This window comes from Bos grunniens, chromosome 25 (genome assembly GCF_055505025.1).
Source record: "Bos grunniens cultivar Pamir isolate PY7600 chromosome 25, Bosgru_T2T1.0, whole genome shotgun sequence".
Lineage (NCBI taxonomy): Eukaryota > Metazoa > Chordata > Mammalia > Artiodactyla > Bovidae > Bos > Bos grunniens.
The window spans coordinates 9,572,467-9,582,990 of record NC_141189.1 but is presented as its reverse complement, the minus strand read 5'-3'; positions in this window follow the sequence as shown (position 1 = coordinate 9,582,990).

The following is a 10,524-nucleotide window of genomic DNA, read 5'->3' as shown; positions in this document are numbered from 1 at the left end:
CTGAGGGGTTGCACTGTGCTTAGTAGCACAGCACAAAGACAACTGCTGTGCTTCGAGGCTGTGAACACCCTTCCTCAAGGGCCATGTGGATTTCACAGCAGTTGCCTGGAAAACAGCAGGATAATCTTATTCTCTGTAGGCTCTTTGAGAACTAAGGAAGGGCTTGATGCTTGGGCAAGCCACCGCTACCTGAGGACAGGGATAGAAAGAGGGAATACACAGCCGTAATGAGGGGTCTGGACTGAAACTCAAACTCACGGACCCCTGCCATGAGAATGAAAGATAGTGCAACTGGGAAAGGCACCCACCAGCTCCCCCAGGGTCCCAGCGTGGGAGCCGGATTTGTTCCTGATCCATAAACTGCTCTATGAGGTAGAACAAGGAGCTTCCCAGGTGGTGCTAGTGGTAAAGAATCCTCCTGCAATGCAGGAGATGCAGGTTTGATCCCTGGGTCAGGAAGATCCCCTGGAGGAGGTAATGACAACCCACCCCAGTACTCTTACCTGGAGAATTCCATGGACAGGAGCCTGATGGGCTACAGTGCAAGGGGTTGCAAAGAAGCAGACATGACTGTGAGCACAGGCACACGTGGGTGTAACAAAACCTTGGAACACACCTGGAAGCCCATCAGTGGCAGAATAATGAATCAGTAGTCATGTCATTCAGTGGAGTAGCTCACCAAAGTGAGAATGAATCAGCTACAGCTACACACAATGTGGATAAATGAAAGAAGCCAGACACAGGGACTCCTCTGGCGGTCCAGTGGTTAAGACTCGGCATGTCCACTGCAGGGGGGGCGCACTCGAGTTCCATCCCTGGTGGGGGAACTAAGATCCCACATGTCTCATGGTGCAGCCAAAAAAAAAAACCAGACATAAAAAAGAACATACTGAGTCTATTTATATAATAAATGTCCGAAAAACAGGCAAAACTCAACTCCAGTGTTAGAAGTCAGGAGAGCAGTTACTTTTGGGGTAGCACATGGTGGTATTGGGAGGCTGGAACCTACCGCTTCATCTAGATGCTGGTCAACTGGGTGTGTGAAAATTCATTGAGCTTTTCCCATATATATGTATATATATATATATATACTTTTATGTGTGTATATTATATTACGCTTTAAAAAAAAAAGTTACAAAAAAGAAATGAGAAACCTTTCCATATACTGCAATCAGGGATCTCTAAGGCTGAGATGGAAAGAAAAAGAGAGTACACGCCCATTAAAAACAAGCTGTTTTCTGGGAAGAGCATGAACCTCTTTTCTGCTGCAAAGCCACAGTATAATTGCATGGGCCTCCTGAACTTCTGCCACGTGAATGTATTTCTTATTGGAGAGAATGTTTCAGATTGGCCTTTAAGAAACATTACGGGGCCCCTGCCAGGCACTGGGTGGACCACGCTTCCTGCTCCTCACCTGAGTCTGAGAGGACCAGCACCAGCCTGCAGGTACCCACAGCGTGAGCGATGCTGGCAGTGAGGCCTGGAGTGAACCACCCCACTCCTATGATGGAGAATTTCAGAAGCATCTGGATCTCAGGTTCCCCAGCTCTGTGGCTTTCACAGGAGTGCTTTGGTGCCTTAGGAGCCTGGAGAAGGGCCCCCGCAGCCGTGACCCCAGCTTTAAGCACTGTGAATCTATTCTGTGTACTCAGTTCTATGAAGCTATTGTTTGAAAAATAACTCTGTTGCTAAAGAGTCCAAAAGCCCCTTTTCTAATGAAATGCTTGCCCAGAAATTCTCAGTAGCCTGTTGGGTATGTGGCTACTGTCTTTTTACGGGACTGTCTCGAAAGTTGCAAGGATCTCAGCATCCACTGTGCATCAACAATATTTGCAATCACCATGATGACCAAAAGTACCCCTTAAATTATCCAGCGGGTGAGAGGGGGCTGGGGTGCACTAACCAAAGCAAGAGATTCTTCACCAGTGCACTTGACGGTCCACAAACTTTCTGGGATACCCCCCAGTGACGAGGAGCTTACCACCTCCCCAGGCAGCCCATGCCGCATTCAGCAGCTCTGTCTCCACACACAGCTTCCTTTCCCCTGTAATGTCCACCAGTTAGTTCCAGGTATCAGTCAAAACATGGAGAGTAAATCAAACTCCTTTCCCCTGTTTACATCACACCACCCATGAGATAGGGGCTTCCCTAGTGGCTCAACGGCAAAGAATCTGCCTGCGATGCAGGAGCCTTAAGAGATCTGGGTTCCATCCCTGAGTCAATAAGATCCCCTGGAGCAGGGCATGGCTACCCACTCCAATATTCTTGCCTGGAGAATCCCATGGACAGAGGAGCATGGTGGGCTACAGTCCATGGGGTGGCAAAGAGTCAGACTCGACTGAACACAGCACAGCACCCATGAGTCATTTCTTTTCTTTTTAAGTTTTCCATTTGCTTGTTTATTTACTTGGCTGTGCTGGGTCTTAATTGCAGCATGCAGGACTTCTAGTTGTTTTTTAGTTGTTAAGTCATGAACGACTCTTTGCATCCCCATGGACTGCAGCATGTCGGGCTTCCTGTTCTTCACTATCTCCCGGAGTTTGCTCAGACTCATGTCCATTGAGTTGGTGATGCCATCCAACCATCTCATCCTCTCTCCTCCCCTTCTCCTCCTGCCCTCAGTCTTTCCCAGCATCAGGGAGGATCTCTAGGTGCAGAATGTAAACCCTTAGATGCAACATGTGGGATCTAGTTCCCTGACCAGGGATCGAACCCAGGCCCCCTTGCATTGGAAGCGCAGTCTTAACCACTGGACCACTAGGGAACTCCAGCCATGAGATGTTTCCGTCAAAACAATTAACTGAGCCCAGTCAAGTCTCTATATTTAACTTCTCTTCCCATTGCAGAAAATAAAGGGGATGGAGGAATGAGGTAAGTGCCACCTCAAGGAAAATGACAGATCCAGAAGATGGAACTTTGTACAAGACGATTGGCCTGGAACAACAACAACAAAAAATACCAGGGATGAAAGGATTGGTGGGGTCACAGGAAGAAAGAGAATGACAGACAAAGGTGCCCTGAGCCTTGACTGGGTGCTGATGCGACCAGCAAAAGAATAACAACTCAGCTATAAAATGCTTAGCTGAGAAAACTGAGGAAACTGACCTTTGACTAGATACGTAGTAATACTGGAAATTATTGTTATTTGTCTTTTCGTTTTTAAAAATATTTATTTGGCTGTTCTGGGTCTTCGTTGCAGCATGAGGGATCTAATTCCCTGACCAGGGATTGAACCTGGGCCCCCTGCATTTGGGAGCGTGGAGTCTTAGCCACTGGACCACCAGGGAAGTCCCTACTGTTAATTTTCTCGAGTCTGATCATGGTTTTGTGGTTTTGAAGATAATGTATTTTTAGGAGGCGTCTGCATGCCGAAGTATTCGCTATGTTCAGGAAGTGAAATGTCATGATGTTTGCAAAGTGATTTCAAATGAATAGTTCAGCAAAACCAACCAAACAATTAACCTTGTACACACACTGGCAGATGTTAACAATTGTTGGATGTAGGTGGTGGGCGTAAGGGACTCATTAACTTATTATTTCTAGTTTTCTTAATGTTTGAATTGCCTCATAATGAAAAGTTTGCAGAAACATCTTTCCTTAAAGACAGCCCACTGGGGGACTTCCATCATCGTCCAGTGGCTAAGACTCCAATGCTCCCAGTGCAGTGGGCTCCAGGTTCGATCCCTGGTCAGAAAACTAGATCCCCCGTGCGAAATTATGAGTTCCCATGCTGCCACTAAGACCTGATGCAGCCAAATAAATATTTTAAGCAGAACTCTATAATGTCTCAAAAAAAAAAAAAGCAGATTATGTTTGATACTCCGTGCGCCCACTTTTGTGTATGTGGTTCTGTACAGTCAGCTTATGTAAACCAAGCAGACAAAAGCTCAACTCCACGGAGACAGATTTGGGAAAGCAGGTGGTATCTGGGAATTGTGAGGCCAGTAAGCTGTGTTTCTCCAGGGAAGAAGGTGAGGCTGGAGGGTGGTCTGGGTGGCTTGGGGAAAGGCCTCAAATGCCGGGGGAAAGAGGCTGATTTCCTCTGCAGGGACTTGGACCAGCTGCCGAATGGGGTCAACTCTGGGCTGTAGTTGGGAGCAGAGAGAGTAACGATGGATGGGGGAAGAGCTTTAATCTCAAGTGCCCTGCAAAGCAAGGCTTGTCCTGGGGGTCTGTGATCATCAGGGTATGGCTGCCACTTGGGGACATCAAGGGAAGAACATGCATGTGGGCCCAATAAATCACTCAAGAGCAGCCAGAGTTCTTTCCTTGTATGTGAAATCCACTGTATAGTGTTGGCTCATTTAAAAGCAAAAGCAGGGAATTCCCTGGTGGTCCCGTGGCTAGGACTCTGAGCTCCTAAAGCGGGGCTTCTGGATCCTATGGCTGGTCAGGGAACCACGTGGCGCAACTAAAGAGTTCACGTGCCACAACTGAGACCTGGCACAGCCAGATACATATTTTTTTAAATTAAGAAAAAATAAGAAGAAAGCAAACCACGGTTGGAGGCAGACAAAGCGAGTCTGAGGCCCTGAGCAGGGGCCCACCAACCCCAGACTAGAGGCTGCGGGTGAGTTAGGAGGTATGATGACCCAGAGGGCCATGCTGGTGGCTGACCTCAGATGATGGTGCAGAGGGATGGTGGCAGGCAGAGGCCTGATTGCAGAGAAGCCCAGAAGTAGATTCCATCCTGGAAACTTTCAGAAAGAGGAGGGCGGAGTCCAGGGTCACTCCCAGGTGTCAGCGTGGGTTGGATGGCTAAGGATGACACTTTGGAGTTGGGATCCCAGAAGGAGGGCAGGATGCTTGGGGGAAACTGAAGTCTGTGTCTGGGCACTTGGCCTTTGAGGAGTCTTTGGGTCTTCCTGCGACCAGCTGGAGACCTGGAGAGATGAGTTGGAGGCCCTAGGGTGGGCAGCCCTGCTGCAGGTGAAATTCTCTGCCGAGAGTCAGGAAAGGGTTGAGAACAGGATGAGTGGGGAAGGGATAGGGAAGGAAAGCTGAGGCTTTGAGGGGCAAAAGGAGGCCCTACAGGGTCCTGACTGTCACCTAAGGGGTCCTTTGTTGTTGTTCAGTCGATAAGTCGTATCTGACCCTTTGCAAGCCCGTGGAGTCTGCAGCACACAGGGTTTCCTGGTCCTTCACCATCTCCCAGAGCTGTGTCAACTCGTGTCCATTGAGTCAGGGATGCCATCCAACTATCTCATCCTCTGTCACCCCCTTCTTCTCCTGCTGATCCTTCTCCACTCTGTCACACCCAGAACGGACAAACAGGTGGGGCCTAATGCGGACCTCTGAGATACCTCTAGGGCCTGTCCTCCAGGCTGACTGGCCCACTCATCAAGCACACGTGGGTGTAAATCCACAGAATGGAATCCAGGCCAACCTGCATGCTTCCCGCATGACCTCCATCGAGGTCCTCAGAGACCCGGACAGAGGCTGGAATGCAGGTTGTCCACCCTGAGGGTAGTCTGACCTGGGTCTGCTAAGTCCGTGGGGGTGGTGGTAAGCTCCTCCTTCCTGTTTTAGGGGAAGGGAAAATGATCTTTATTGAGCAGTTGCTCTCTGGTTTAATCACACATCAGACCTGCAGTGGGTGTTACACTGACTACAGGCGTCAGCCAGTCATCTTTCATGCATTCACGTATTCACTGTACATTTACTCAGCATCTTCTGTGGGTGCATTAGGCACAGAAGTCTAAGACACCAGGAACTGAATCAGAACACTGGGGAAGTGAGTTGTGTCATTTCCCAAATTGTGCGTGGGTGCTCAGTCGCTTCAGTTGTGTCCGACTCTTTGCAACCCTACAGACTGTAGCCCTCCAGGCTCCTCTGTTCATGGAATTTCCAGGCAAGAATCCTGGAGTGTGTTGTCATGCTTTCCTCCAGGAGATCTTCTTGACCCAGGGATCGAACCCACATCTCTTACGTTTCCTGCACTGGCAGGTGGGTTCTTTACCACTAGCGCCGCTTCTCAAGTTACAGAGGAACAATCCCCACTGTCACCCCATTTCTGGCCCCAGATGCACCCAGATTTTGGCAGACTCTTTAGGAGGCAGTGTCAGGATTTTGGCAGGGGAAGAAGGCCTAGGAAACATGTTCTGAGAAACCTCCCCACGTGCTTCTGATTTGGCAGCTAGGCCAACCAGAAAACTCGACAAGTAAAACCCTTTGAAATGTTTGATCAAATTAATTTTAGATGCACAGCTGCGGACAAGGCAATGGCACCCCACTCCAGTACTCTTTCCTGGAAAATCCCACGGGTGGAGGAGCCTGGTAGGCTGCAGTCCATGGGGTCGCACAGAGTCGGACACGACTGAAGCGACTTAGCAGCAGCAGCAGCAGCAGCAGCAGCAGCAGATGCACAGCTGAGCTCCCAGGGAAGAAAGAGAAAACCCAGGAGTCCAGAAACAAACGGGACTAAACACCACACAGGAGAAGGCAATGGCACCCCACTCCAGTACTCTTGCCTAGAAAATCCCATGGACGGAGGAGCCTGGTGGGCTGCAGTCCATGGGGTCCTAAGAGTTGGACACGACTGAGCGACTTCACTTTCACTTTCCCCTTTCATGCATTGGAGAAGGAAATGGCAATCCACTCCAGTGTTCTTGCCTGGAGAATCCCAGGGATGGGGGAGCCTGGTGGACCGCCGTCTATGGGGTCGCACAGAGTCGGACATGACTGAAGTGACTTAGCAGTAGCAAAGTCGGTCACCACACATGACCGACAATGAGTCGATAATGTGTCTTCCCTTAGGTGTTAGTGAGGGTCTGTAACCAGGAGTGACAGGAGATGAGATTTACAAGAAAAAAGAAAAATACAGACTAATTCAGGATGTATTATGTATACATAAAGTTTTGGGCTAAGTGTGGCAGTTGGACTCACCTACAATGAAAATTGTACCCATTATTAAGAAATGTCGTATACATATAAGAGATATACGTATACTATGGCTGATTCATGTTGAGGTTTGACAGAAAACAACAAATTTCTCTAAAGCAATTATCCTTCAATTAAAAAAAAATTGTTGAGGGCTTCTCTCATGGTGCAGTGGTTAAGACTCTGCTTTGCAATGCACGGGACATTGGTTTGACCCCGGGTCTGGGAAGATCCCAGATGCTGCAGAGCAACTAAGCCTGTGCTCCACAACTACTGGACCAGAACTCTAGAGCCCGTGAGCTGCGACTCCTGAGCCCATGAGCCACAACTACTGCAGCCCCCGCACCTAGCTTCGCAGCACGAGTAGCCACCACAGAGAGAAGCCGTGCATCACGACCAAGGGTAGCCCCGCTCCCCACGACCAAGGAAAGCCCGTGTGCAGCAATGGAAACCCACGCAGCCAAAAAAAAAAAAAAGCAATTTTTAAAAAGAGGTATCGAAGCCCTTAAACAAATTTTCACATGTGAGAATCAAAGTTACAATTAGGACAATTATAGCCCCTAGATCCTGAGGATATACAACAACAACATGAAAGAGAACATAAAATTCAGTATGCTGAAGACTCTTAAAGACATAAAATAATAAACCCAAACTTTTAGACAACACTCCATCTGACAAAGAACCAAATAAAGTTTCTAAAAAACTGAAAATGTAGTCACTGAAAGGGCACAATCAAGCCCTCGAGGGCTGGATTTAACACAGTAGGAGCGGCTTCCCAGGAGGCGCTGGTCATAAAGAACCCGCTGCCAATGCAGGGGACGCGAGGGATGCGGGCTCCACCCCTGGGTCGGGAGGACCCCCTGGAGGAGGGCATAGCAACACACTCCAGTACTCCTGCCAGGAAAACTCCATGCACAGAGGAGCCTGGTGGGCTACAGTCCATGGAGTGACAAAGAGTCAGATATGACTGAGCGCGCGCACGCACACACACACGCACACACACATCTACCCTTCCCACAACTCATCTACTCTCTGTCTCTATGAATTTGCCCATTCCGGACATTTCGTGTACACAGAATCATCAGCATGTGACCTTCTATGTTTGGCTTCTTTCTCTGGGATCATCCACGTTGTAGCATGTATCACTATTTCATTCCTTTTCATGGCTGAATAATATTCCATTGTATGGATGTACTAGTTTTGTTTGTCCATTTAGCAGGTGATGGACATTTGGTTGTTCCCACTTTCTGACTCTTACAAATAATGTTGCTATGCACCTTCATGTACACGTTTTTATGTGCATGTTTCCACCTCTGCTGTTTGTAAACCTGAGAGGGGAATTGCTGGGTCATAACTGTGTTAAAAAAATTTTTTTTTTTAATATTTATTTTTGGCCTTTCTGGGCCTTTGTTGCTGCGCACAGGGCTTTCTCCAGTTGCGGTGAGTAGGGGCTGCTTCTCATTACGGGGAGGGGGCTTCTCATTGCGGTGGCGCGTCTTCTTGCTGAGCACAGGCTCTAGGGCAGGCTGGCTTCAGTAGCTGCAGCCCTCGGGCTCCGCAGTTGTGACTCGTGGGTTCTACAGTGTAAGCTCAGCAGTTGTGGCACACAGGCTTAGTTGCCCCGTGGCATGTGGGATCTTCCTGGACCAGGGGTTGAACCCATGTCCCCTGAATTAGCAGGCAATTTCATAAACACGGGACCACCAGGGAAGCCCCATAACGCTGTTTAACATTTTGAGGAACTGCCAAACTGTTCTGCACAGCAGCGGACCATTTTATATTCCCATTAACAGAGAAGGGGGTTTCTGATTTATCCACGTCCTTACCAACATATTTTTCCTTTCTTTTTAAAAATTGTGGCCATCCTGTGGGTGCTAAGTGGTATCTTGCTGTGGTTTTCCACGGATTTACTTTCCAAATACTGAACCACTATTGCATTCCTGGGGTAAATCCTACTTGTCATAGTATATTATTCTTTTTAGGTATTTCTAGGACAATGGTGCCTGATTTTCCTCTTCCTGTACTGTTTCTAATTTTTGGCATTAGAAAGAGAATGACACATCTGTGTACAAAAGATATTTGCATCTTGTTATGTGGAAGCATTGTTAAGAGTTGTATGGAAATCAAATATGGCAGAAAGGTGTGTGTGGGTGAGGAGCCGAAAGGATGGGTTGTGCTGGTTGCTCACGGTACCTCAGCCCCACGCCCGCGCCACAGCCTGTTCTGTGATAGTGTTGCTGGACTGCTGAAAACTACATTTCCCAGATTTCCTTGCAACTGGCTTCCTGTTGAGGTGGGCCTGCTAACAGTGGTCCCCTGAGAGAGACTGGAACATGGAGCAGGTAGAGAGACTTTCTTCTGCCCTTGTCCAGCAGGAGCCAATGTTTAGCTCTAGCACTATTTCTGCACCTTTTTTTTTTTTTTTTTAATTACTTTTGGCTGCATTCGGTCTTAGTTGTGGCACGTGGGCTCCAGAGCGTGTGGGCACACAGGTTTAGTTGACCCACAGCATGCGGAACCTTAGTACACTGATCAGGGATTGAACCTATGTCCCTTGTACTGGAAGGTGGGCTCTTAAGCACTGGACCGCTGGGAAAGTCCCGCAGCTATCTTCTTAGTAAGAAGTTCCAGCACCAACTGGAATCCAACCCTTCCCCCCAACACACATCAAAAATCTAAGCACTGTTCTGGGGCTCCGCCCTCCACGTCTCTAGCCAGCTTCCAAGATGACTACAGTGATTTCTCCTGGGCTGTATTTGTGGCCTTGTATAGACAGCTCACATGCTGGATCAGGGTTGGTCTGTGTGACTGGCGGAATATGGTGGAAGCAAGCTTGTGTGACTTCTGAGATTAGGTCCTAAAAGGCAGTGGAGCCTCTGCTTTGCTCTCTTGGGATGCTCACTCTCGAGGATGCTGTGAGGACACTCAAGGGGCCCTGTAGGGAGGCCTCTGAGAGGGACGGAGGCCTCTAGTCAGCAGCCAGCCCAGTTTGCAGCCATGAGCATGAGCCATGTACAGAAGGTCCTTGGAAAGGGACCCTCTGGTCCCAGTGAAGCCCTCAAAGCGTTGCAGCCCCGGGCAGTATCTGACCACAAACACAGGAGAGACCCCAGGCCAAAACCACTCATCAAGATGTTCCCAATTCTTAACAGAGAAGTTCTGAGCCATGAGTGACCAGTTATTTCAAGCCACCAAATTTAAGGGGTGAATTGTTAACCTTGGCACCAGATAACTAAATTAACTTATTTCCTTAAGTGCCCCAGCCAAGGGGTGGCCGCTTCCTACAGTTCAACAGAAATGGTTATCTCAGTATCCACTTTTTGTCCTTCCACTGGATTAAACGATTCCCTGGATTAAATGACCTACATTTGAAATAACTAGGGTGGTTTCCAGTTTCCCGATGGGACTCTTTACATTTTAGAAAAAAAAAAAAAGCAAGCATGAAATAAGAGCAATCCATTCCCTAGTCTCCCTTGGCTCTCCCCCTACTCCTCCCCCTACCCTCAAACTCAACTTTGGCAAAGCTGGGCCAACACCTCCATCCCCGCCCTCTTATCTGTCCTCACCCACACCTCCATGCCTGTCTTCTCAGACCAGGCTTCTGAATCAAAAGGTCCTTCTCTCCTCCTGTTTCTTTGGGGCCCC